Consider the following 27,551-nt stretch of genomic DNA (forward strand, 5'->3'; position numbering starts at 1 on the left):
TCCAAGACCCCCCTCTCCCCCTGTGCCTTCGGCCCCTGAGGAGGATCCCGATTCTTCGGGGACAGTCGGGGGGACCCAAAGACTCACGAGGAGTCGGGCTAGACAGCAAATAACATCAGAAACAGAGCCCTTGATAAAATTGAAGTTAGGTCCTCAGCGTCAGGAAATGGAATTCCTGGTGGATTCGGGGGCAGAAAGATCTACTGTCCAAACTGTGCCCCGGGGATGCACCCCGTCCTCGGAGAAAATACAAGTAATAGGAGCAAAAGGAGAACCCTTTTTTGTACCCGTAATTAAAAGAGTAAAAATAGAATCCCCATCCAGGATAGGGGAAGGGTCCTTCTTACTAGTAACTGAAGCCGAATATAACTTATTAGGAAGGGATTTAATCATAGAATTAAGAATTAGCTTGGAGGTAAAAGATCAAGAACTGAAAGTGAAACTGTACGCTTTAACAACCGAAGACGAAGCTAAGATCAATCCTGAAGTATGGTACACTCCCGAATCAGTGGGAAAATTAGATATCCCACCGATTACAGTGACAATAACGAATCCAGAGGTACCGATACGTGTTAAACAATACCCTATATCACAGGATGGGAGACATGGGCTTCAACCTGTAATTGATCGTTTATTACAACAGGGGCTGCTGGAACCATGCATGTCGCCCCATAATACCCCCATATTGCCCGTAAAGAAATCAGATGGGTCCTATCGTTTGGTGCAAGACCTCCGTGAAGTAAATAAAAGAACGGTAACTAGGTTCCCAGTAGTGGCTAACCCCTATAACCTGATGAGCCAGTTGTCCCCAGAATTATCCTGGTATAGTGTAATTGACCTAAAGGATGCCTTCTGGGCCTGTCCATTGAGGGAGGAGTGTCGTGACTATTTCGCCTTTGAGTGGGAGAACCCTGATACCCATCGGAAACAACAACTTAGATGGACGGTTCTTCCACAGGGATTTACTGAATCGCCAACCCTCTTTGGACAGGCTCTGGAACAAGTCCTGGAGGATTTTGAACCGGAACCTGGAGTAATTGTGGTACAATATGTAGATGACCTATTAATAGCAGGGAAAGACCAAGATAGCGTGCGAAGTACCAGCATTAAGTTATTGAATTTTTTGAGTCTAAGAGGTTTAAAAGTATCAAAATCTAAACTGCAATTTACCGAGGAAGAAGTAAAATATCTAGGGCACTGGCTGAGTAAAGGGACTAAGAGACTAGATCCAGAGCGAGTAAATGCTATTTTGTCCCTCCAGTCTCCCAAGAATAAAAGGCAAGTGCGACAACTTCTAGGTCTTTTGGGCTACTGTAGACAATGGATTGAAAATTACAGCAACAAGGTTAAGTTCTTATATCAGAAGCTAGTGGGGGAAGGTCTGATGAAATGGAATACAGAGGATGACGAGCAATTAGAGAGTTTAAAAACTGATTTAGTAAATGCCCCAGTATTGAGTCTGGTGGATACCCGGAGGCCTTTCTATCTATTTGTTAACACGGAGGGTGGAACAGCCTTCGGGGTCCTAATGCAGGAATGGGCAGGTAAAAAGAAACCTGTGGGGTATTATTCCAAGTTATTAGATCCAGTTAGTCGTGGTTGGCCTACTTGTTTACAGGCCATAGTTGCTACTGCCCTCTTAGTCGAAGAAGCTGGGAAAATAACGATGGGAGGAGAATTAAAGGTATACACCCCTCATAATATACGAGGAGTATTACATCAGAAAGCTGGTAAATGGATTACGGATGCCAGGTTACTGAAATATGAGGGGATCTTATTGCACTCTCCCAAGTTAGAGCTTGAAACAACTAATTTGCAAAATCCAGCTCAATTTTTGTATGGAGAACCGAGCGAATCTCTTTCCCATGATTGTATCAGGGTAATAGAATATCAAACCAAGATAAGGGAGGATTTAGAGGAAGAGGAGTTGTTATGTGGAGAGAAATTGTTCGTAGATGGATCATCTCGGATAGTGAACGGGAAAAGGAAGTCAGGATACGCTATAATAGACGGGAGCAGTTGGACAATCAAAGAATCAGGCCCCCTTGATATAAGTTGGTCGGCACAAGCCTGCGAACTATTCGCAGTATTGAGGGCATTACAGTTGTTAAAAGATAAGAGAGGAACAATATTTACGGATTCTAAATATGCATTTGGGGTAGTTCACACATTCGGAAAAATTTGGGAAGAAAGGGGCCTAATGAATTCTCAAGGTAAGGGATTAATACATGAGACCTTAATAAAGCAAACTTTGGAGGCATTAAGAGGGCCCAAACAAATTGCGGTAGTTTATGTAAAGGGCCATCGAAAGGGAACCTCCACACAAATAAGAGGGAACAATTTAGCAGATGAGGAAGCTAAGAAAGCTGTGTTACTGGTGATAAAAGCAATTGAACAAGATCCTGTACAAACTAAGTATGCTATGAAATTCACAAATCAGGAAAAAGGAAAATTGGAGCAAATGGGAGTAGTTGAACGAGAAGGAAAGTGGTGGTTACCTGATGAGAGAGAAATGCTCCCGAAAGGAGCAGCTTGGCGAATTTTGAGAGAGTTTCATAGGCAAACCCATTGGGGAGTGCAGGCTCTAGTAGATCAATTTGCCAATAAATATATGACCCTGGGGGTGTATGATCTAGCAAAAAGAATTGTTGGAGAATGTTTAACATGTCAAAGGATAAATAAACAGCACCTTAGGGAAAGAGTCCCTGGGGGGAGGCAACTAGCCAAGAAGCCATTCGAAAGGATTCAGGTAGACTTTATGGAGTTACCAAAGGTAGGCAGATATAAGTATCTCCTAGTTTTTATAGATCACCTAACTCACTTTGTAGAGGCCTTCCCGGTAGCTCGGGCCACTGCAAGGACGGTAGTAAAAATATTATTAGAACATATCATACCTAGATATGGAGTCATGTCAGCTATCGATTCGGACAGAGGGCCTCATTTTACTTCCAAAATAATTCAAGAAACATTAGAAGCTCTGGGAACCAAATGGGAGTATCACACTCCTTGGCATCCCCAAAGCTCTGGGAAAGTTGAAAGGATGAACGGGGAAATTAAAAAGCACCTAACCAAATTAATGATAGAGACCAAAATGAGTTGGGTGAAGTGTCTCCCCTTAGCCCTCTTGAACATAAGGACACAACCGAGGGCTGATACAGGACTTTCTTCCTTTGAAATGTTATACGGAGTGCCCTATGATTTGGAAAAACCAATAGAACATCCTAAAGTGGAAGAAAAGATGTTGCAAGAATACCTTATAGAGCTCATGAAAAGGAGGCAAGAACTGTTAAAGCGAGGCCTGGCGGTTCAGAGACCACCTTTAGATATAGCAATACATAGTATTAAACCAGGAGATCAGGTACTCATAAAGACATGGAAGGAATCATCATTAACCCCTCGCTGGGAGGGACCTTTCCTTGTTTTACTTACCACAGATACCGCAGTCCGCACCGCGGAAAGAGGTTGGACACACGCTAGTCGGATAAAGGGTCCTGTCCTGCACACAGACTGGGAGGTCGCCGGGAAACCAGACGATTTGAAGCTGACTCTCAAGAGGAAACAGAGACGCGACGCATAGCCCTGGATACTAGGCTTCTTATGGACAATTGTAAAGAATCATATAAGTCGCACATCGCGTGTCATGTATGCAAGCAATGCAATTTGTGGGTATGTCGCATGTGTAACGGGTGCGGGATACAGCAGTGAAAAAGCTTGAAACCTTAGATAACAAATACTGTAGAGGAGGTCGGTACAAAACGGTTCCACAATTAGAGGAGGAATTTATAACTAGGGATATAGAGTGTAGCAAACTATTTAGGTACCTTCTAGACTATAAGTTCAGGCATTTGGGAGATAACCAAGAGAAAGTGTAAGAAGCGTTTTGGTAAGAAAAAGATACAGGGAACGTTCCAAACTTTGTGGGGATTCGGGACAGTGGCTAAGCCTTTGTATTCGAAAATAGCCCTATTGGGTTGAATATTGGAAAGTGGATTGTGGCAGAACAAGGAGAGAATTTAGGAGGCAGTCCCCTGAAGACTACAACTGCTGCCGAGAAGATAACTCACCCGGCTATTCTGAAGCAACGGTATAGGCCCAGGGTAAGGCAGAGGGGTATCCTTGTGGGGATCAGCAAGTGCCTCTGAAAACTTCTAAAATAAAGTAGCTCCATTAAATAGAACAACCCTCAACAAAATAAGACTTCGCTGGCAGACTTTCAGCCAACCAAGGGCTGGGTCGCTCTCCCTAATCCTCCTTACCTTACACCAACGTTTGGACTCTGTATCCTAAATCGATTTATTGAATTAATTAAAAGTCGCATAGAGCAGGCACACCTTATGCTGCTACAGAAACGTGGTACAAATGAGGGAGCCGAAATGGCCTTATTAGCCCGAGACGTGGTAACTCGATTTGATCAACAAGTAAAAGAGTAAAAAGGAAAGGGGGGAATTGTAATAATGGTAAAAAATTGGTAAAAATGGTAAAAATTGTTATTGTTGAGCAAATCGAGTGGGATTCAGTTGTGTTGTGCATGTTGTTATAAGCAATGACTCTGTTTGTGTAAGTTTTATTATGAACCTTGTAATAGTAGTTAAGTGGTTAAGCCAACACCTGGGCAGCGCTGGGAAGGTGCAACAAAATAGCGAAACTTCAAAGGCAGGAACACCCAGCAACATTTTTCACCAATCTGGAGCTGGTAGATGAGCAAGGACGACGCGTGGACACTGTCAACTGACCAACCAGAGACCGATTCGTCACAGTGTCCCAGCCCATGAAGGGGGGGAAAACATATATAAGGACATGCAAAGGATGAATGTGTGTGCCGTGGCGGAACTGTTGCACTTCCCCCGGTCACCCAGCGCTGTTTGCCCTTTTATCGCTTGCTACAATTGGTTTAATAAAATTCTGTTTGGTTAAGAAAGCTTTAGAGGCTGATTCCTCTATAACAGTCAGATATTCTCCGTCGTTAGGTTTTAGCACATGCTTCCAAGGAAAGCAGGGCCTCACGCTATGTGGATTTCAAATGAGACTAGAAAGCATTACCAAGGCATACAATAAAAAATGGCACTTAGGAAGAAGAATTTCATGATCTAATATTGCTTATTCCTGAGCTTGTTTCTGGGCCAGATCTGCCTACATGCACAGTCTATGGTTGCTGGATAAAGGCAGTGATCCAAAATGCCCTTTCACCACGTGCATCCTGCTCTTGAACCTCATTTGCCTTCAAAACTAGCCAGTAAGGTCCCCTTGCTGAACACAAAGTCTCCCCTGACCTCCGAGGCCCACATGTAGTCTGAATGTGGCCCCACATCATGACATGACATGGACTCCCTTTTGATTCTAGTCAGAGCAGGAGGAAGCTTCCACCTCTACAAAGCTGGTCTCTCCTCTCAGACACATTGCCAATCTGACACATAGTACGTGTGATGGATTCTCAAAAGGAAACATTTCTGGCCACCTGTACGTGCACATACAGGAATCCTTCATGACTCACATTTACTAAAGCTTTTTGACATAATTAAAACACACCAAAAAAGTCTCGAAGAGGACTTAAGAGAAGTGGATTTTAAAGTTAAAAAGGGCCATTCTGATAATGATCCCCGGACAACAGAGCCCACTGAAGTACACAAATGTCTCCTTTAGATGCTCATTTACACTCACTTTTGGGTTGGTTTGTACTGCTGGATATGAAAGCCCAAGGGTAAATCAGAATGGAATCTTTCCATTTTCCCATGCACTGAAACTGTCCTTGTCTGTTTTCATTTCATAGATAGGTATTACTGTTCTGAGGCAATGCCCACACCAGACATCATCCTACCTTGCAGTCTTGGGAAGAGCACATTTAGAGCTTAGAAACATCTTCTCAATTCCCTCCTACTCTCACATCTTCTTAATTTGAAAAACCAAAGAAAACAAATCATGTTACTTCCTTTGTTCTATAGAGGGCAGCTCAGGACCTCCCATTCTTTCATGGAAAGAAAATGTCTTTCCGGTACAGTTTCCATTATTTATTAGCTGAAGGTGGGGGAAGAAACAGTATTTATAGGATGCCTAAGGCCACACTCACTATAAAACAGAAATAAGCCAATGTGGCTAGAGCACAACTTAGTGGCCTACTCTGAAACATATTTTAAAATGCTCTCTCTCATTAGAACACTGAGAATATTTCCCCCCTCCCTCTGGCCCCAACACCAGGGAAATAGATTTATGAGAGTCACAGAGCAGCAACACTGTTTTAATTTAAAAAAGTAATATAGATGTGTTGTTTTCTGTCCACATCCTGATATTTATTCCACATCCTCACAAGACCTGAGATTTGTATAAACCATTTTCCTGCAAGGTGTCAAGTGTCTTCGTGGACACTGGACCAGTATAAATCCAGTATTGCTGCTGTGACTTTGGTAAATCTGCATCAGTTTGTAGCAGCGCGAGATCTGACTCACTGTCTGATCTGAAATCCCCAACGTGATGTGGGTACTATTCTTCCGCTTTACAAAGAGAAAAGGCATCCAGCACCAAATAGCAAAGGCTTCCTTGACCTTTTCCACTTAAATCTAAAAAAATGGAAAGGAGACAGAAATTCCCATACATATCCCACAGTGCAACAACATCTCACCAGAGATGCAGCTTGCTCAAATAAATACTGACTGAACTACAAGGTTCTGCCACTGATACAGCTTCACTACATGAAGATAATCCATGTGAGACAGTCTCAGTGAGGAGGAGTTTTCAACCTAAGGCATCCACTCAGTGTCCAGCTTGACAGGCACTCAAGACCTGGAAGATGAGTATTCAGCATTTTCTACAGTCATATGCGCTGGAGGTATTTTGGAGTAAGAAACCACCCATGCCTTACTTCCCTTGCTCTCCTTCAAATGTGCTTTTCAAAGAAATGTCACATGAATTTCTCATGTCAGGAAACAGAAATCCCAATCCAGCCTCTGTAGGGCTCTGTGCACTTTGGTATTCTTCATCGAGAAACTGTGAGTCACCAGTTCACCAAGCCCTTTACACTAGAAATACACTGGCATTCTTCTGTTTTCCTTCAAACAACTGGGGTTTATACATGTTCTAAAAAAACCACCCAAGCTCAGAAAGCTTAAGATGAGTTAGGCATGCTCAGTAGAGAGTGTTTAAACTGAGTACCCTGAAATTCATTTCCTAGCATCCAAAAGAGATGTCAGTAAAGGAGTGACTCTCAGGAAACACAAAACTGTCTTGAAGTGAGCAGAAAATCAGGGCTGCCTGAAGAGAGAGCTTTGTGCAGTCAACTCAGAAGTACAGGCTGGTGCCATGACACTAGACTGTCCTGTAGGCATTTGAAATGAGCAGAGCAAGCCTTCTCCTCCACCTTCTTTAACACCCCAATCACCATAGCTCCTGAGGCACTAATCGAAGCAAACACCTTAATCCAGGGAAGCACTGGAGACAGATTCCAGCCTGTGTCTGGAAGGTTTCATCCTGTAATAAATGGATAAAATGGCAAAGCTACTCCTGACCTTAACTTTACAAACACCAAAGGACTCATTCCCTGTAGAAAAAAAACCTCACAGATTAAACTAGGCCCTTTCACTTTTCAATAGTTGTATACAACAATTTTTCTTTTCACTTTAAAAACACAGAAAAGGATGTGCTGATAAGAGAAGTCTATGCTGTTTTCCTGTGGTAAACAGTAGGAAACTACCCCAGGTGACATCCACTTACCTTGAAATTCCCAAACCTGCAAGAGAAAGCATCTTACAAGCTTTTTCACTGGGTCACATCAGCACACATCAGGAGTCTATTTCTTCTTCCAAGATATTGCAAACATCTGAAACTGCAAATGTTTCCTTCCTCTGGTCTTATCAGACAGAAACACATCCTCCTCTCATTATTTGACTGCAACCCTCACTGGTCACAGAATCATAGAATGGTAGGGGTTGGAAGGAAACTTTAAAGATCATCTAGTCCAACCACCCTGCAGAGCAGGTTCACCTAGATCAGGTCACATGGGAATGTGTCCAGGCCGGTCTTGAAGACCTCCAAGGAAGGAGACTCCACACCCTCCCTGGGCAGCCTGTTCCACTGCTCTGTCACCTGAACAGTAAAATAGTCTTTTCTTACATTTAAGTGGAACTTTTTGTGTTCCAGCTTCATCCCATTATCCCTTGTCCTGTTACTAGCTGCTATAGAAAAAAGGGATGTCCCATCCTCCTGACATCCACCCTTTAGATATTTATAAATGTTAATAAGATCTCCCTTCAATCTCCTCTTCTTCAGACTAAACAGCCCCAGTTCCTGCAGCCTTTCCTCGTATGAAAGATGTTCCATTCCCCTGATCATCTTGGCGACCCTGAGCTGGACTCTCTCCAGCACTTCCCTGTCCCTCTTGAGCTGAGGAGCCCAGAACTGGACACAGTACTCCAGATGAGGCCTCACAGGGCAGAGTAGAGAGGGAGAAGAACCTCCCTTGACCTGCTGGCCACACTCTTCTTGATGCATCCCAGGATGCCATTGGCCTTCTTGGCCACGAGGACACATTGCTGACTCATATTTAGCTTATTATCAATCAGGACTCCCAGGTCTCTCTCTGCAGAGCTGCTCTTCAGCAGTTCAACCCCTAGCATGGGGTTGTTCCTTCCCAGATGCAGGACTCTGCACTTGTCCTGTTGAACCTCATGAGGTTCCTCTCTGCCCAACTCTCAAGCTGGTCGAGATCCCACTGAATGGCAGCACCAGCCTTCTGGGGAATCAGTCAGTCCTCCCAGTTTGGTGTCATCAGGGAACTTGCTGAGGGTACACTCTGTCCCCTCATCCAGGTTGCTGATGAAGATGTTGAACAAGACTGGCCCCAGAACCTATCCCTGTGGAACTCCAACTTGATTCTGTGCCATTGATCATCACCCTCTGGGCTCTGTCATTCAGCCAGCTCTCAATCCACCTCACTGTCCACTCATCCAAGCCACACTGCTTGAGCTTTCTGATGAGGATGTTATAGAAGACAGTGTCAAAAGCCATGCTGAAATCAAGGTAGATGACATCCGCTGTTCTCTCCTCATCTAGCCAGCCGGTTACGCCCTCATAGAAGGCTATCAGGTTGGTCAAACAGGATTTTCCCTTGGTGAATCCATATTGACTCCCCCTGATAACCATCTTTTCCTTCATATGTTTAGTGATAACATTCAGAATGAGTTGTTCCATCATCTTTCCAGGGATGGAGGTCAGGCTGACCAGCCTGTAGTTTCCTGGGTCATCCTTCCTGCCCTTTTTGAAGACTGGAGTGACACTGGCTTTTCTCCAGTCCTCATGCACCTCGCCTGTCCTCCATGATGTCCTCCATGTCCATCACGAAAAATGATGGAGAAAGGCTTAGCAATCACATCAGCCAGCTCCCTCAGCACTCTAGAATGCATGCCATCAGGTCCCACTGACGTATGAACCTTAAGCTTGGCCAACAAGTCTTTAACCTCTTCCTCTTCCACCCAGGGCAAGTCCTCTGCTGTCCAGGCCATCCTACTATCCTTGCTGGACTGGGCTTCCCAAGGGCCAGCTTGGCTGTAAAGACTGAAGCAAAGAAGGCATTCAGTACTTCAGCCTTCTCTGCATCCTCGGTCACCAGGGCACCCTCTGTGTTTAGCAGCGGGCCCACATCCCTCCTCGTCATCCTTCTGCTGCTGACGTACTTGAAAAATGCCTTATTACCGTCCTTGACATCCCTGCCTAAATTTAATTCTAGAAGGGCTCTAGCCTTCCCAGTTGCACCTCTGCATGTCTTTCACATGTTTCATAAAGCACTACCTCTCGGAGGCCTCCGAATCAGAATTGCCTTTCTCAGCACCAAATACAAGCTCCCGGTTTCCTCAATTGTGCAGGAAAGCCTACAAACATGACTTCACACTATCCTGAAAGATCGGAAAGCAAATAGGAAGAGGAACACGCAGTTTCCTAAGAATCTGATGTATTGCAACCTTCAGATGTTCACAACCAATTTAAGGTGCTGGCATAGCTCATGCCTGGGGAGGGCTGTAACTCCACAAGAGTGAACTAGGACAGCCACATCAGATGGAGACTATTTTGCTGAAAATGACTTTATTCTCAAATCTGTCAGTCCAGGGCCCCTTGCTTGTCCCTTATTGTTTTAAATTGCAGATAAATTTAAAACACAAAAGCCAGAGACCAAACTCCCTCCTCCCCCCGGAGTTCATCCCCATTTGATCTAGTCACTGATGAAGCAGGTTTCTTTTCACTGGCACTGATTTTCCATTGAGTAGCAAATGCAGCCTCTCCAATGTTCACGTGTCAGAAACAAAGCCACTTCTGGCCTGATGCTTTCCATATGAAACACCAGCTCCCATCTTCCTTCTCCCCTCTCCCTTCCTCCTTTCCATACTACTGTGCTACTCACACAGCAGCTGTTGTAGCTTTCAGAGGTGTAGAATGTTTTCTTCAGAGCAGTATAAATTTTCCAGGCTGACAGGGGAGGCCAAAAGAAAGAAAAGAAAAAAACCAAATCCCAAACCAGGATTATTTAGTGTCTTCACCAGCTCAAAGCAGACAGCAAGGTCGGGAGGACTAGCACCCTTCAAACTGCTGTGCAGCCACAGGAAAAGAACAAAGGCCCTGAATCGCTCACCTCACCCAGCACCCTGGGATGTAGGGCACCTCAGGCTCAGTGGTAAGCCAGCAGTGCCAAGGGAGGGTGAGTGCACTGACTCCTCACCAACAAACCAGCACAGTATCTCACTGGCAGCAGCTGACAAGAGAAGAAAGGAGTGACCAGCAGTTGCCAGGAGCTGAGGAAAACATGTAATTGTACCACTCCTGTGCATCTTGTGCATCAAGGTGCCTTGTCAGACCCTTACCCAGAGAGCAGGCACCTAGCCTAGGGACCAGAAGTATTCAGACATTGCTTACAGCATCACATAGGGCTGTGGCTGCAGTTCTCAAAAGATGCAAGAGAGTCACAGAATTCAGAGTTTGGATAGCTTTTACTAGCCATATTGCTAATAGCTGGGAAAAAAAATGAATTGAATTTCAGGGGCCTAAGCCCTGGAAGGGAAGGCTGAAATTGACAAGAGCTGAAAATGTTAGCAAAACCAAGTCTCTCACATAAAAAACAGGGCCAGGCCCTCGGGACAACTTCTAGAAAGTAGAACCAGGTGAAACATTTCTACCAAACATTCTCAATAAATTTCTCTCTTTTTTTCTCCCAGTTCAAAGTGTTTTATTGGAATGTATTGGGTTTGGAGCCACCACATCATCCACTGAAATTTCATACATCCAAGATGTAATCAGGAAAGGCAGACCTGAATCAAACAAAGCAGTGACTCAAATCTAGGTCTGTTAGAGAAACACCTAAGTGCTGTGATGTGGCCAATGTCCATTTTGGATGTAAAAAGCAAGCAGACATCTCTCATTCCTTCTGCTCTTCCACCCACTGAACACTTTTCACAGTGGCAATAAAGACAGGCAATTTAAGGTAGTCCCTTGCTTCACCCCCACTAGCACAAAGCAATTTCTCTCCTGGGCTGGAGTGAAGACAAGTCAGCAAAAATTGTAATTGTTTACAAACCGAAGAACCTTCCTGATGCTTGAAAGTGAACTTTGCCAACTCAAGAGTAAAGATTAAAACCAAATGTCTAACAGCATAGTGGCCTATTAGTAGTGAAAGCATTTTAAAAATCTAATTTACTTGTCATGATGCATGCATTTTCCTCACCACACAACCCAAACTAACAGTCATTTTCACTTCGATTTCCAGTCACTTCAGTGGTACGGGAAGAATGCTGCGGTGTGAGAGCTGCAAAGGCAGCAGGTGGGAGAGATGATCCCGCCCAAAAAACACAAACCCTACTTTCAGGGCTTTTCTAATCATTTGGATGGAGATACTTCAGTTGATGGCAGTTTCTGCCAGAACATGTTGGTTTACAAAGATCTGTCATGGTCAAATGTCAACCCCATGCCATTGTCACTTTAAAACTGATCCTGGGAGGCTGCAGGTGTACGGACAGGATTTGTAAATCAGGACACCAACTGAAACATCTCAGAAGAGCCTCTCACAGGCCAGCATCCTTTTCCTTTATTCATGCTATCTCCCAAGCTTGCCTGAATCACTGCCTACTTCTCTGTCCCTTGCAGAGTAGGAGCTCCTGATCCCCACATAGGATTTAAACCCTAGCTTTGCACTCAGGCCCACAATGCTGGGAAATAACCATGAGGATCAGGCCATGTGAGACATGGTCTCACCATTATGACACTTCAACCTGTACACCTGCAGGACCTTCAGCAAGCATTCATATGCAGTCTGCGCATAAATGGCTCAGCCTCTGGTGTACATTCTAAGGTATATACCACATGCACCTTAAGAATTTTCTCCAAACAACCCATGTAATGAATACACAATTGCACTAAGCAAAAATGCTCTGGACTGGAAAGGAACCTTCATGTGTAAGGACAAGGAGAGGACAAGTAACTGCTTTAAAAGGATTAAGGGTGTCAGAACAGCTTAATATGCCAGGGCTGATATATTAAACCTTTTAAAGAAAAAAAAAAAGAATCCCACGTCTTCCAGCTTGACTTTCCTACACCCAACTCCTACACCTTTTAAAACCTAGAGAAGGGGTCAAGTTAGTGCGAGGCACAGGTTGTTTCAAAAACAACATAGACTTCTGGGAAAGGGGATTTAAGCTTCCTTTTCAGATCCTTTTTTTTTTATTTTTCCAGACAGGCAATGTGGCATCTCACTGAGGGCTCCTTGAACAAGAGCTGTCCTGTGCATTTGGCACCTGCCAGCTGGTGTGGCAGCATTTGGAGCAGCTTCAGAGGGGCTGGCTGCTTATCTCCCCATGGCTTTGCACAACCCTCTCCTACCCTAATTGCTGCGCTGGAGCATCACAGACCCATAACGTGAATCCTTGCAGTAGGCCCATGAGAAAGGAAGAGCTGCCAACTCATCTGGTAACTGTAGAACTGAGAAGCAAAGGTTTGATGTCCTGATTAAATCCAAGATGTCTATCTATCTTTGAGCATAAGGGCTGAAATGATTCCTTCTAAAAGAGATATGAGACATGAACCCTGCTCTCACAACCAGCCAGCCTTCCTCACCAGCTGCTGCCAGAGCAGGGGTGGCAAATACAGCCTGGTGAACGCAGCAATATGCAAGATTTTTTTCTGACGTACACACCTATCTCGGTACTGCCAGCTCTCAAAATAGCTCTGAGTCTCTCTCTCACCATAGTGGCAGCTGGAATCTTCTTAATGCAGCTGGAATCAAGTAAGTGTTGGAAATACCAGGGGTTGGGCTTTGGTTTTTAGAATAAAAGACGGTAAAACAAATCTTCAGTAGCTCAGAAGCCAGGAAAGTAAAAAGAATATAAAATTAAAAGGAAAAAATCTGTGATTTTAAAGACAATCTCAGTCTTTGGGAAACAATCTCAGTGTTTTGGGAAACAGGCATACAGTTTTTTAACTCAAAGTGTTTATGCTGGAAAGGAGATACTGCCAAGACAAGTACCAAACTCAGACACTCAAAACTCTTGTAGCACCTATCAAGACTAAAGCCAATGGAAGAAAACTGAGACAGACTCAAATCCAATAGCCTCAAGCTGGGGAATATACCTGTGTAACATCTGTACTTCAAACCTGTTCACTATGCAGGAAAATTTGTGAGGCTCTTTCCCTGGCAGGTTTGTTTGGTTTGTTTGCTACAGAATCCACTGAACCCTGCAGCTCAAATGAATAAAGATTCATTTGGACCATGGCAGAAGCATCCATAGTACAAAGAGGACCTATAGGAAGAAGAGATTCAGCAATTTAGGTGGGTGATTCCTGCAACTTGAGCCTGAAAGACACCACAAAAATGGCACTTGCAGCTCCCGAGTGTTGCTGAGAGTTTGGAATTGGTGGGGGCACTGTATATGAATATGTATAGGAATGGGCAGGAGGCACTTGAGATTCCAGGGAAACAGAAAATAAAGTACGAGTGACCCAGCACCATTTTCGAAAACACCTTTATTAACTCTCAAGAATTCAGGTTTACCATCAAAAAAAGGAAAATCACCACCATTCAATACTTTAGATTTTTTACGAGGTTTAGATCATGATGATGACAATGAAAGCTTACAATTTTTCTTCCTTTCTTTGGTGTACCATTACTCCATTGCTTAATGTACTGAACATCAATGCTGCTTTGTCAATCCCTTTGCAAAATCCCTTTGCTTTATAACGATAATTGCAATCAAGGTTGTTTGTATAGTGCTACAGAGTCAAACAAAACAGCTTTCTTCTCATTTCCCTATAACATTTCCCAATGCAGAATGGATATGCAACACTCTAGGTGTTTCTCAGTAGAGAGTCATTTGACAAGGCATCAAAACATATGGCAATATCCAGAAGATACTGTTTGCCTTCACTCTGGAGGGCTTAAGTGTGAAATGACTGCCTGGAACTGAAGATCTTCTGCTGTTTCCATGTGGAAGTATCACATTGCAAACAAGCAACAAACAGATCATGATTTTCATGTAGCCTATTCAGTAGGACATACAGAAATGTGTGGGCTTAGGGGAGGGGAGGTTTGAGCATACCAAACAAATAGCAGAAAATATTTTCTAGTTGAGTACACACATTATGATTGTGCATTGCTTAAAGGTATTTACTCCATTTCAAAATCACTTGGCAGAAGTCATACACATAATCTCCTACTTAAAGGTCTGTAAGATGGATTGTAGGGCTCTACATTTTCCTAATGCCAAGAAGTAATCACTTATAACAATGGATTCAGTAATTAAAGAATAACAAAACGATAAAGACAGAAAGTCAGTCTTTCAAGCTTTTCAAATTTGTCTTTCCTCTCTCTTTCTGTAAGGTGACAAGAGCATGCTTTCAGCACATGGGAGCAAGCAAGCAAGCCTGCAGGTATAAACGGACCGGCGCTCAGTCTGAAATATGCTGTATTACACATGTGCCTCTTCTTGGAAGTCAACCATTTCTGCAACTTAATTCTCAAGAGGCATGATGTACTATAAGCACTTAAGAAATGTGTTACACTGTGACTGGAACCAAGATGAAATAGCAATATTAAAAGAGATGGTTTAGTTTATGTAGTGGCCAACTATGCCATTTAACTAGAATAATGGAGACGATGGGGAAGGAGAAATGTTCTCCACTGTGACTTATTCCTTTCCAGTATCAGTGGAAATTTTTCCTATAGGCCTAAAAAAGACTCCGTCCGCCAATTAGAAGTCAGCATTAAGATCTAAGAGTTCTGCTAGATTAAGTCATCTCAGGATACTCTGCTCTCACACAGCACAGGGATCTCAAAGCCCTTTGACAGAATGGGTCAAAACAGCCTCCCAAGTCCCACAAAGACCATGCCTTAGCATCATTGTTGTCAGTCTCACTTCAGAAAAGGGAAACTGAGGCTTGAAGAATTTATTAAAAATATGCAAAGAAGGCTCTATGACAGAGTCAAAACAGTTAAACAAAGGTTTCCTTGATCCTACACTTCACAGGAAACATGCACCTTCCTGGAAAGGATCACTGCTGCAGCCGAGAGCAGCTGGGTCAGCCAAGGCAAGAGGAAACGTTACCAGGCAATAATTCTCAGGCAAACAATGTAATGCCATTTCCCCTTCTGCCAGCCAATTAGACCTGTTCTGCCCAATGACACATGTGGGAAAGGCTGGCTCCTTTAGAGTAAAGCAGGGTTTGGCAGCTAAGCCCTGCTGATTTTATACACCTGCACCAGCTACACACACAAGAACCCTGTGTGTCTACCTGCTCTTTGTGCTCCCATGCTCTGGCACTGGGAATTGCTATACCAGAGGCTGCCCCAAAATATCGCACACCCCTTCTCCACATAAGGATAGTGAGTCCAGAGTCCTCTGAAGCTTATGGAGACATAGAGATGGTTCGAAATTTTACTCCTAGAAAGAGACATATCTGTCTACAAAAGATGCCTCCGGCATGCTGATCTGTTAATGATCACCATCCCCCAAATGACATCTTGAAGGCCCAGCAGAAAGAACAGACTGAAGCCACGTCTCCAGCCCTTCCCAATTCTCAGCTCTGCTCTCCCTCTCTTTACAGCCTGGTGCACCGAGATTGGGACCACGTGCAACCACACAGGCTATACTCCTCACAGTCGCTTCCCTCAAAAACAGCCTCCTACCCACTTCCTTCCTCTGCAGAGTAACGAGGCACTCTAGCCTCATGTTGTGTCTCCCAGCAGTCTGGTTCCAATCTCAGGGATGCCATATCAGACAGCTAGTCCCAGGAGCAATGGCAACTGTGGCCAGAGGTCCCCCCGCTGCACCGCAGCAGCCACACAGGTGCTGAAATCTTCACCCCCGCCCCCGCTCCACCCTGGTCCTGAACTGCAGAGTCAGCTTGCAAGAACAGAGAACAGCTAGGATGGGTTCAGAGCCAGGATGAAGCGCCTGGCAGAAACACACAGATGCTGAGATACAATCCAGCTGACGCATGGTGAACACCTCATTTTCCAATGCACAGAGCCCACCTCTTTAATCTCTCTCAGTGCTGTGGCAACTCAATGCTGATGGAAAAGCCAAACAAAGACTAAATACAATTCTCTCTCTCCTGATGCTTCATCAGGATGATCTCCTCACTCCAAGATAAATCCCTCCTGATCTCAAAAGTGTTTTGCCTGAAAAAGTACATCCAAAGCTCACAGAGTGAAGCTAAGCTTTTGTTGCCTAAAAACCAAGCTCTTCCTTTCTAACATGTTTTAAAACAATGGGAAACACATAATGGATTCATTTCCAGATTCCACCTCAGGTATTTTCAGTTTCACAGTGTAAATTATGTCCAGGGCAGAGCAAGGGGGTTTTTTATTTGTATTTTTTCCTTCCAAAAGAAGAAACCTACACAAGAGATGACACTCTCTTCCTACACAAAATCTGTTTGGTTTGTACATACTGCTGGGTTGTTATCATTCAACTCCAATGCTAATTGTCAGAAGCATAGATACCAAACTTGGTCACATTTCTTTCACAGTGAGAAGGAAAAAAGGAAGAGATCAGCTGACTGCATGCAAGCATTTAGTAACCTGCGTGTGCTGCCAGTGCCCTCTGTGAGTGGTGTTTCACAATCAGAAATACAACAACTGCCCCAGCTGTGCAGTCCTCAGCCAGCAGCTACAAAAGCATGGTCCACACTCAGGAGAAAAAGAAGACACGACTGTCAACATTTGCACTCAAAGGCGTGCTCCGATTTTCTGTGGAGCAAGTGCATCTTTTATGGTATCACAGTAGACACCTTTTTTAGGAGCAGGAACTGGCACAGACTAACCTCTCCACATCAAGCACTAGCAGCTGCTAACCACAAAACAAGTGGAGCTCACACGGTAAGGAAGCTTGCTCTTGACCCACACAACTACTTTCCCCCTTTCAAGAGAGTGAAGTAATCTCCCAGGGCACTGCTTTGCTGCTGGGAGAAGCACTGCTCTGGAGCTTCTGGGGAGCTCAGGTATGGCACCAGAGCTCTTCATGGAAGCAGAAGCAAAGCCCATATAAATGTTTTCACTCAAAATTAAAGCTGTTGCTTCCCAATTCTGATGCTTCCTGCAGGGCTCAGTCACTGCCCTATCAGCTTCTCTTTCCTGGGGTCTTGACTGCAGCCTGACAGGATAGGTTTAGAAACATACGCACATGCACATACATCCCTTGTCCCAAAGTTGCCATGGTTTGACTAAAATAAATAATTCCCCAAGACCCATCTACATTTGCAAGTGATCCAGAAGAATGAAATCGGGGTCTCTGTGTCACTGGGTCTGCCAAGCCTGCATAACAGCATGCTCTGCACAGCCAGCTTCAGCTGCTACCACCACTGACACATCAGGTTTGCTACCCCTTGTTTGGAAGGAGAGCCTGGGCAGCATCAAGGGAATAAAAACAAAGTGAAAATACAGGATGTATTATTAAACACCAGGCACTGGTTGGAAGACTTGAGGGAAAATAAGGGAAAATGTAATAAATTATTTTCAAACATATGAGGAGAATCAGTGGGGTTTAACCAGGAGAGTATGAGTTTAAATTTCACAATAGTAACAGTGGCCTTGGGTAGCTACATTGTACTGTATAAAACAAACTGGTGTTCTTCCACCCATAAAAGAAAGCAGCAGGAGAGGGAGTATCACACGCAGCACTGCCTGAAGCATGCTGGCTATGTCAACAGATTATCTCGCTTTGGACTGTCTGGACTGTTATTAATATGCAACTGAATATGCAATTGATCCAACAACAATGATGATATGAAATTAATTTCTTAAACGAAATTATATTAAGCTCTTCAGTTTAATTAGCATGTTAAAAATATAAAAGGGAAGCAGATGTGACCATCATGGATGTGCAAGCTGAACAGTCGTAACAAAAAGCATCCCCTCCCCCTCAGAGGATAAAGCAAAGTTGGATTGGTTATTTTGCAAATTAAAATCCTGAACGTCTTCACACTGTAGCTTGTCAACAAACCTCTCCTGTGTGTGCATATACACATACAAAGCTGAAGCCGAAACAGTTTTACTAGGTAAATCTTTAACGATCCAGGCCCAGTCCAGCTGGATGACAATGCTACAGCCCAAATGCTCTCCCAAAGCACTACCACCCACTCTTGTCTTGACACACTTCTAAGAAAAAAATAATATCTCAAGCTGTCACTTACTTGAGACCCAGCACACAGTACCTTGACACTAGTCAACAATAATGTTACTGCTGGCAAATCGAAATCCAGTGGCTCGTTATTCTCACACCACTAGTGCCACAGGTCCCTGCGCAGCATTAGCACCACATGTCATCCCAACCACACTCCACTATTCCTACCCACTAGTGGATTTTTTTTTTATTTAAAGAGATACTAGTTTCCAGAATTTCGCCTGGCATATCACCGCTGCCAGAAAACTGTAACAAGACATAGAATTGTCTCCGTAACATCCTGCCATAACAAGGAATCTTGTCTTCCCTTTTCCCTCAGTATCCCAGCTAATAACTGCAGATCTATGCATTTGGGCTCATGGTTCAGTTCATACAACTCTTCCTTGTAACCTGATCTCCTGAATCTTATTTATCTATGCCACCAGTCATTTTAATGCATTTGTAATACTTGATTTCTATCTTTATCCTAATTTTGTGTGCATATTAACCCTTCACTACCTCATAACATGCTGGTTTCCTGGAACCAGCCTAAGGCATCATTGTTTCAAGATACAGCAAGAAGTGTGTTTCTTCCCACCTTCCAAAAAAAGGGGGAAAAAAAAGAAAAATAACTCACCTCCCTAGTTACAGAATTTAGCCTAAAACCTTTTGCTAGTGCTTCCACACACCTGCCCATCCCCTCATCTGATTTAAGCTATGATTTTTATTGGCATATACTAATTACCTGAAAATAAGAATTATCTATTCCATTTCCACCAGCTGCCAGTTGTCAGCACTGGCTGGAAGTGATCGGCATTGTTTAAGAGAATGACAACAGCGCAAAAATAAAATTAAAATAGTAATCGTCATAAAAACAAAACCCTGAAGAATGCCACCGGATCTCAGGTGTTGCCGGGCGTGCTCAGAAAGCACTGAAGGCAGACAGATTTGAGTGGACTGCTTAGTTTGTCATAGCAAAAAATACAGAGATTTAAAGGTCTATCCACGCAGAAAAAAACCCAAAACCAAAAATAAACAACAAAAAAAACCACACCCAACCCTGATTTAAAGAACAAAAACAAAATAAAGTCAGAAACGCCTGTCTGCGCTTAAGAGATTTACAGGAGTAATTTAAATTATTCACCTGCTGCCAGTTTTCCTCCAAGGATGGCAAAGCTGAGAAGTAGCTGGTGTCGTGGACAAGCTGGAGTTCCTGGAATATACTATAACTAGCCAAGACATCCATGCTGCTGCTGAGTAAGACCCTTTCTTTCTGCTTTTGTGTGTGTTTGTTTGCTCGAGTGGGGGGTTGTTTTTGATCATAAAAAAAAGGAGGAGGAAAATCAACCAATGATAGATCCAGCGTCCCTTTGGCTTTGTTTTGTTTCAGTCACACTTTAAAAAAAGAGAGAGCGAGCGAGAGCGAGAGAGCGCCGGCGCGCACCGAGCACCCCACGGCCGCCGCACCGGGGTACGTCCCCGCCGCCGCACACCGCACGGCCCCGCGCCGCGGCCATGCGCGCTCGCGACAGCCTCCCCGCCCCTTCGCCCTCCCCCCGGCTTATTTTCGGGAGACCACATTCCCCCTCCCCCCCCCCGCCCCCGTTTTCCTCTCACCCTCCCTCGGCAAACCCGGCCCGACCCCCCCCGTGCCCATGGCCGCCTCCCGGCCGCGCCGCTCCGCCCCCGGGCCCGGGCCCGGGCCCGGCCCCGGCCCCGGCCCCGGCCCCCCCAGAGAAGGCAGCTGCGCGGCCCACTCAGGCAGCGCGTGACCATGTAGGGTAAACGGCGGGGCGGGAGGGGCGGTCCCGTGGCGCGCCTGAAGTCACTGCTGCCCAATGGCGGGGCCGCTAGCGGCGTGTGGAGCGGGGCCGAGCCACCAGTGGCGCTGTCTATTGGTCGGGAGCGCGGCTCCTGCCTCCTTCCCGCGGCCGCGAGGCGGTACGAGGCGAGCTATTTTTAGGGCGCTATATAAGGGGGCGGCGGGGCGCGCGGCAGTGGTAGAGTGTGTTGTGGGTGCTTTTGCGGGCGGGTTACTGTTGGTGTCGGCTGCATCACCGCAGCTTTTGAGAGGCCGAGTGGCGTTGGGTCGCCGAGCGGGCTGGATACGGGGGTGCTTGCATCCGTGTGCTGCTCTCTAGCCATCCGCCCTAGACTCCCTAGGGACCGAGGGTGGCCAGACCGACATAAGGCTTGCTTTCTCGGTCACAGGTGGCAGGGTAAAAGGTATGCTGAGGAAGTTGGAAGGAGGCAGAGCAAGAATAGCTGGCTTAAGGAGTATGTTTTCAGTTGTGTGTGGAGACCACAGCAGCCTAGCTTCTGAGGCACAGGCAGTGCTGGCTGTCAATCCAGCCAGGCCAACACAGGTTGTGTGCTTGTTAAGGTGTCTGTCATGGTATTTAACTAGGCTTAGCTGTAGGCTGAGCCCTGAGTGCTAGTTTGGGTTGCCTTGTGAGCTGTTTGACCTTAGTGTGGTTCAGATCTTCCCCAGAATTTGTCTGGCACTGGACATGGTTGCATTTCTATTTTTGGAAGGATTGTACAACTGAGTGTGTTCATTTAATGATGGGAGGGTTTATCTACTAATAGAAGAAATAACATTCTCACTTTGTTGCTTTCAAATTCACAGACCCCTGTAGTCCCATCCCCAGTATTGCCAGGGGATCTAACTACCAGGCTGCTGGATGAGCATCCACCTGGTGCCATTTAATGCTGAGTTGTCAACTGTGTGAGTTGGATTGGATGTTGAGACAAGCAGATGCTGCTAAGGTGGTTCATCTATCTGGTTTTAGACCAGTTGTGCCACATTTGCCTTAAGTAACTAAAATGTCTCTACTCGCTATTAACTTCTGCAACTAGATGAGTGTCTGGGCCAGGCCTCAGCTGGTATAAAGTGGTGTAGTGTCACTAGTACACACATCTCATCCCAGGTGTCCCACTAGGATTGATATGAAAGTGTGAGGCAGCAAAACTCATCAGTAAGTAATTAGTTCATGGTATGTCTTCTTTCTTGGTGATGAGGCAAATTGCCTTTTCCAAGGCTGTGTCCATGTTAATAATTCTGAAAGCCATATTTGAAGAAAGCTGCTCAGAATAAACCCCTAAAAAAGCCTAGATGATGGCTGTACCAACCCCAGATTCTTCTAGGTTCTGTCAAGCAATACTGCATAACTATAGAATAAACACTTCAGAAGCAAACACTGCACTGTAGTTTGAGGAGTCAAATCTAGAGGTAAAGGGGGAAATAAAGCTGTTACTGAAGGAACTGCAGTAATTGTGAGAGACTGGAATTGAGCAGTTGTCTTAAGTAAATGGTCTTGCCTCTGCAAAACACTTTTCATTTGGGTGTTGCATTGCAGAAGCAGCAGGTTGGCTTGTGGGAGCTGTTGGTCCGGCCTTGACTCTGAAACTGCAGGTCTGGATTGTCCAGGGGCAGCTCCCTTGAAGGTGGCTTTTTTCTGTGAGCTGCTTATGAAAACAGTGCCTGTTTCCCAGCCTTCATGTAGGGAGCTGTAGGTCTCAAAGGACCATCTCTGGCACCTTTAGCTTGGCAGAAAAGCTACATGCAAGGCTGGATGTGAATAATAAACTGCTCTTTCTCTTAAATGTGTCTATATATGTGTAAATGTGTTAGTGGGAAGGTTTGCACAGCGAGCACTGCTGGAGAGGTCTTGCAGACTGTCATTACCAATTCCAAGCATGCCTCAATCTGGCAAAGCGCCATTTTTCCTGGGCACCATGGGAAGGGAAAATTTGAAGATGAGAGGAGGGAGCTGGATTAAGGTAGTCAGATCTGGAAAGAAGCAGCACTTGGATATCATAACATGACTCCCATGCCGAAAGGCTTATGCAAGAAATGCCTGTTTCAGAAAAAGCTTTTGATAAGCATTTATCCTTAAGAGCTTGTGAGAACAAGGCCATGTGCATATGCAGAGGCTTTTTCTGACCTAGGCAAGGAAATAGAGGACAAAAGCAGCAAAGGTTCATGGTACAGACTAATTAAATGTACCTTTTTGTCTTCAAATGTTGTAATTCTTGTGGCTAAAAAAGGTTATGTGCTATATTTCAGGGCCTTGTTTAGCATAACTGCTGTTTAATACACAGAAAGTTTAGTGCTCTCATGTCCAAGCTCCCCACTAACACATGAGAGGACACCTGGCCTGTGCAAACTGGGAGTTGCTCATGCTTTGGTTTATTGCAAAGCTCATTGTATGGCGGGCAGCCCAGGAGGGCAACCCTCTGCCTATGATAATCCCTTCTGTTTGCTACTGAGTATCTTTCATTTGAATCAATTGAAGTCTTTTTGCTTGTCTATCTTATCTTGAACTTTCTGCTGAACACTCTGTAGGAAAAGGCAATTTTCCACCCTCAGGGTGAAGGGTGTTCTCAGTTGGGAAGCTCAGCTGCTGTACACTAGCAAAGAGCCCAGCCCATACCCAGGTTGCACTGTAACTGATGGCCAGATCTGGTGAGCAGATGCTGGTCTGCTGCTCTGACTGGCTTTAGGAAGAATTGTGTCTAAGGGAAAGATTTTGGCTGTGAGCCTTGAGGTGAAGAGCTGGGCTACAGATCTGGCTGCTTGCCTGAGTGGTTTCCGGGCAGACATTATGTTTTTATTGTCTTGGATACTCTGCTTTGGAGGTCAGTTGAGAAAGCAGAATGGGGTTGTCGCTTGGCAGAAGTAGAAAAGTCTAGACAAAAAAGTGATGATACACTGGGTATAATGCTGTCAGTCCTGCACCTGAGGTAACATCTACCTGTGCAAACCTGGAGGTAATGGAAGGCAATTTCTGCTAAGCTCTCTTTTTTGTCCCAGGCTGTAGTGACCTTACTCTTGGCAGATAGCCACTTTCCCTGCTCCAGCCCAACCACACCACCCATTATGGAGAGCAATGCAATTGAATGTGGAGGAGGAGCCAATACCTCCTCACTGCTACACAGCTGGCTCAAGGGCACAGAGGACTATGCAAAAATTCAGGCAAAGGGAGCAGGCTGGACCTGCAGACAGTAAGGATGGGTACTTCAGCCATAGCATGGATTTGTCCCATAATATGTAAAAAGAAGAGCCTGGATGGGGAGATCAAATGGCTAGCCCAAATCATTCTTGTGATTTGCTGAAGTGTCAGGAGGATGCAGGGAGGTTGTGGCTGGTTGTGCAATAGTGCCAGCAGATCTTGGCATCTGGGGAAAGGGAAGGGGTGGTAATGGAAGTGGGTAGTCATAGTGAAAGGAAAGAAAGCATTTTCTTGTTCCTTTTGTCTTCTAGAGAAAGGGAAAAGGTGACTTCACTTACTTGTGAGAAGGGGTTGAATTTCTCATTGTCTGCTCTGGGACTTCTGGCAACAACTTCTTCTACTGTCTCCAAGTTTGGAGCAGAGAAACACCCCCTGCGCTTGGCTGAGTCTCTGCAAGCTGCTGGTGTGTGTAGAATCCCAACTTTGGTTACTCTGCTTTCCCTTGTGATATTTCAAGCCCAGGTACCTGTGGGACCAATGATGAGGGGTACCTAATAGGGAACCACCAGGGAAGACTGACTTTCCAGGAACTTTGAGGTGTTGGTTTGCTGTTTCATTGCTTTGATGTGAGTGGTGACAAGGGTCTGTAAAGCCACTAGGTGTTGTATCAATTTATAAATATTTCACCAGATGCACTCCCTTCGGTATCAATGAAGCAACTGCACTGAGATCCCCTGTACACAGTTCATGATGCAGTTCTAAAGCCCATGCTCTTCTCTGTCACAAAAGTCCTAGAGCACTTTCTCTGTGTGTCTAGGCTAGCAGTTTTTTCTACTATCACATCTGTATCTTAGGCTGCCAGCTGCATCTCTTCCTTTCCCCATCTCAAATTGAGAGGCAATACAGTTTTCCCATGCTTAAAGTCTGTGACAGTGTTGGCATTAGTTCTTCAGTCAGTGTTGCTTACGGAGGAGACTGTGCCTGCAGATTGGAAGGGTTGAAGCTGCTGCTGGTTTTAAAGCCTTGCAAAGAGTGAAGGAGAGCACTGAAAAGCCCATTGAAGCACATTTGTATTTGCAGCTACACCTTCTCCAGGAGTGGGTGCAGAAAGCTATTGCTGAGGAAGGGGAGGACTTGTGGTCTACAGCCAGGTGGCACAGCAGGAGAGCTCACAAGCCACCTTGCTGTTCAGATTTGCCACTTCCTGATACCTGAATGTGTCTACATCTGTATCCATGCCTGATGAGAAACAAAATCCCAACAAGCATCAGGAGGCTGAAAGGCAGATAACTTCCTTTCCAAATGTGAAGCATTTCTCCACAAGCCCTGGGCATCCTCTGTTTTCTCTCCAGTTGGATACCTCCTACCCTCCCAACCTCTTGCTTCTTCCTGAGACCTCCGTTTCCTGGAGAATGGTCTGTATTGTTGTCCCTGTGTCCTTCTCCTGTCCCTGCACAGCAGTGTTTCAGTGACCTGAAGAGTAGATCAGTTTTTCGTGCATCCCTCTGGCAGATGCAGCCCAGAAACAGCATCCCAAGGGCACAGGTGACAGATGATTTCCCTTCCCGTCTCCCTGGGGAGTAGCATGGATGTAGCTTGCAGCAATTGCTCTCACCAGTGCTTGGCTTTGCCTGGACAGGCCACACTGTGAAGCAAGATGGTGGCATCTCCCTGCTGGGCCTGTGTTGGTGGGAGTTGCCTCCTGGCATCCGTTGAGCCACAAGCTACTCACCAGATCTGCAGTGATGGAAAGGGACAGCAGAGCATGGCACACCAGGTTCCCATGCCTCTCCTCCTTCCTAAAAACAGGCACCAGTTGGCTCCCCTTGCCTTTCAAATCAGTGCTCTGTGGACATTGCAGTGGGTTTAATTACAGGGCAGCAAATGAGCACCCTCCAGGATTGGAAACTAATGGGTTTAAACCATAATCATAGCTTAGGGCATCCAACAGCCTTCAGTGGACTTTGCAAGTTAATCACTGGCCAGACGCAGAAGATACTTGGTAGGAAAGCAGGACATGCCATCCTGAAGAAGAAACTTTATCCAACTGGGTACTCTGGGCTGAGACAGAAGACAAAGCCTGATGCTTCAAGGGAAGGTTAGGAATCATAGCTGAATGGGCCTGATCTGAATCTGGCCTGGAGGCTTTTGGCCCTCCCTGTCCTGAAAAGACACCAAGCACACTTGGCATAGGATCAAGTTTCCGCTTAGTGGTTTGTTCGTGTGCTCTAGGATTTTCATATTTCTTTTAGTCATTTTTACCTTATGGCTGTGGCTGGTTGCATTAGGAATTGGACTAATGCAAAGAATGCAAAGCACTGCTGTCCAGGAGAGCACTGCAGTTACTCTCAGAGCAGTCTGGTGATGGGTCAAAGCTTCCAGAGGCAGGTAGGTACAACACCAGTGTTACCAATGGGAAATGGGATTTCCTTTAGATCCCACCAGGAGCTCTGAAGCCATTGGGATCTGACTGCTCCCTCTGCTATCTTTCAAGTCCTCCCTTCTGCCCAAAGTCATCTGTATGTTTCTGAACTTCTTGGCAAGGACAGTTATCATTACTATTCTGTTGGTGTTCAGCACCTGACATAAACAGTCTCTGATCATATTAGTAGGCTCTCAGTATTCCCACAGTACAAATAATAAATAATAATGAGTTGCAGGGAAGACCTCTGAGTCTCAGACTCTGGCCCGACTCTTATGCCTTCACATGAGGTGTCTGCCTTGTAGACCTTCCTGGGCTGCTGCTGCTGGCAGTGCAGCAATGCTGCTGGAGAGGCCTGGCTTCTCAGCAGCAGTGAGAGATGCTGTGTGGCTGTCAGCAGACATGAGGAATACACATTTCTGTGCTTCCTCTCAGGTTGATGGCCTCTTAGTGACTGAGTTGGATTGCACTTGGGTAATTTATAGGAAACCTTACAATAAAATAGAAGAATATTGGCAGAGTTCAGCAGGTGGTAACTGGGGACTGGCAATACAAATTACTCTGGACAAAGCATTGGTTTGTCTTGGCTTTAACCAGCCAGAGCCCTTTAATATGCTGGCATTTTAGCGCATGCAGCAAGGTGGGCTCATTGTGGCAGCTCTTCTGGGGCACCACAGCAAACGCCTGTGGCACTTGATGCCTGTGGGAAGGAGAGGGCTATCCAGAAAGCAAGGATTAGAGCCGCATGAATGGGGTTTTCTCCTTAGACTTTTTGCAGATGAAGGAAATGCAGTGCATTGATAGCAAAGCCTGTCTTCATCTGGAAGCTGCAAGACTCTCTTATTGTGCTGTTTCCACATGCTTTTTGGGTTTTCACTCTCAGTCTTGTTCCCTACAAGAAGCTGATGAAGATGTGGCTCTTGCGGTCAGGCACAGATGTGTCAATTAATAAGGAAGTGCTGGAGTGCAGGAAAACAAGCCAAGGCTCTGGGGTCGCCTGCCAGAGCAAATCATGCTGGGTGCATGTGGGTGTCCTGGCAGTGCTGCATGCCTGCTGGCCAGCTTTTCATGTTCCCTAGCAGAGGTGCCTGAAAATACCTGGCTTGGCACAGGAAGCACATACATATCCCACAGCAGTGATCAGGCTTCGTACAAAGAGACTGGAGCCAAGCTCAACCCTGGGCCAGAGCCCCTGCTCTGGTTTGTCAGTCAAATTCTGCTGGTATGACACGGGCATCACCTGGGTATCACAGAACTTCCCCCTGTGAAGAGCATCTCTTTGGAGACAACAGTTGTACAAAAAAGGATGGAAACAGCAGCTTTTGTCTTGAAAAGTCCCTTCACATCCCACATGAGCTGCACCTTGAGGGCTTCTCCCTTTCTCAGCCCTCACCTTGCTTGAAGTGAGACCTTTGAGCAAGGCCCTGCAGACAGTCGGTAAAAAAAAATAAAAATTACTCTTCTGGGGGCTCAGCCCTTGCCTGCTGGGCAGCTGTGGACTCTGAAAGGAAAATGGATATTGTTAAAGAGGGAGAATTTTCTTTGGACCTCTCT

This window comes from Colius striatus, chromosome 11 (assembly GCF_028858725.1).
Source record: "Colius striatus isolate bColStr4 chromosome 11, bColStr4.1.hap1, whole genome shotgun sequence".
NCBI classification, from domain to species: Eukaryota; Metazoa; Chordata; class Aves; order Coliiformes; family Coliidae; genus Colius; species Colius striatus.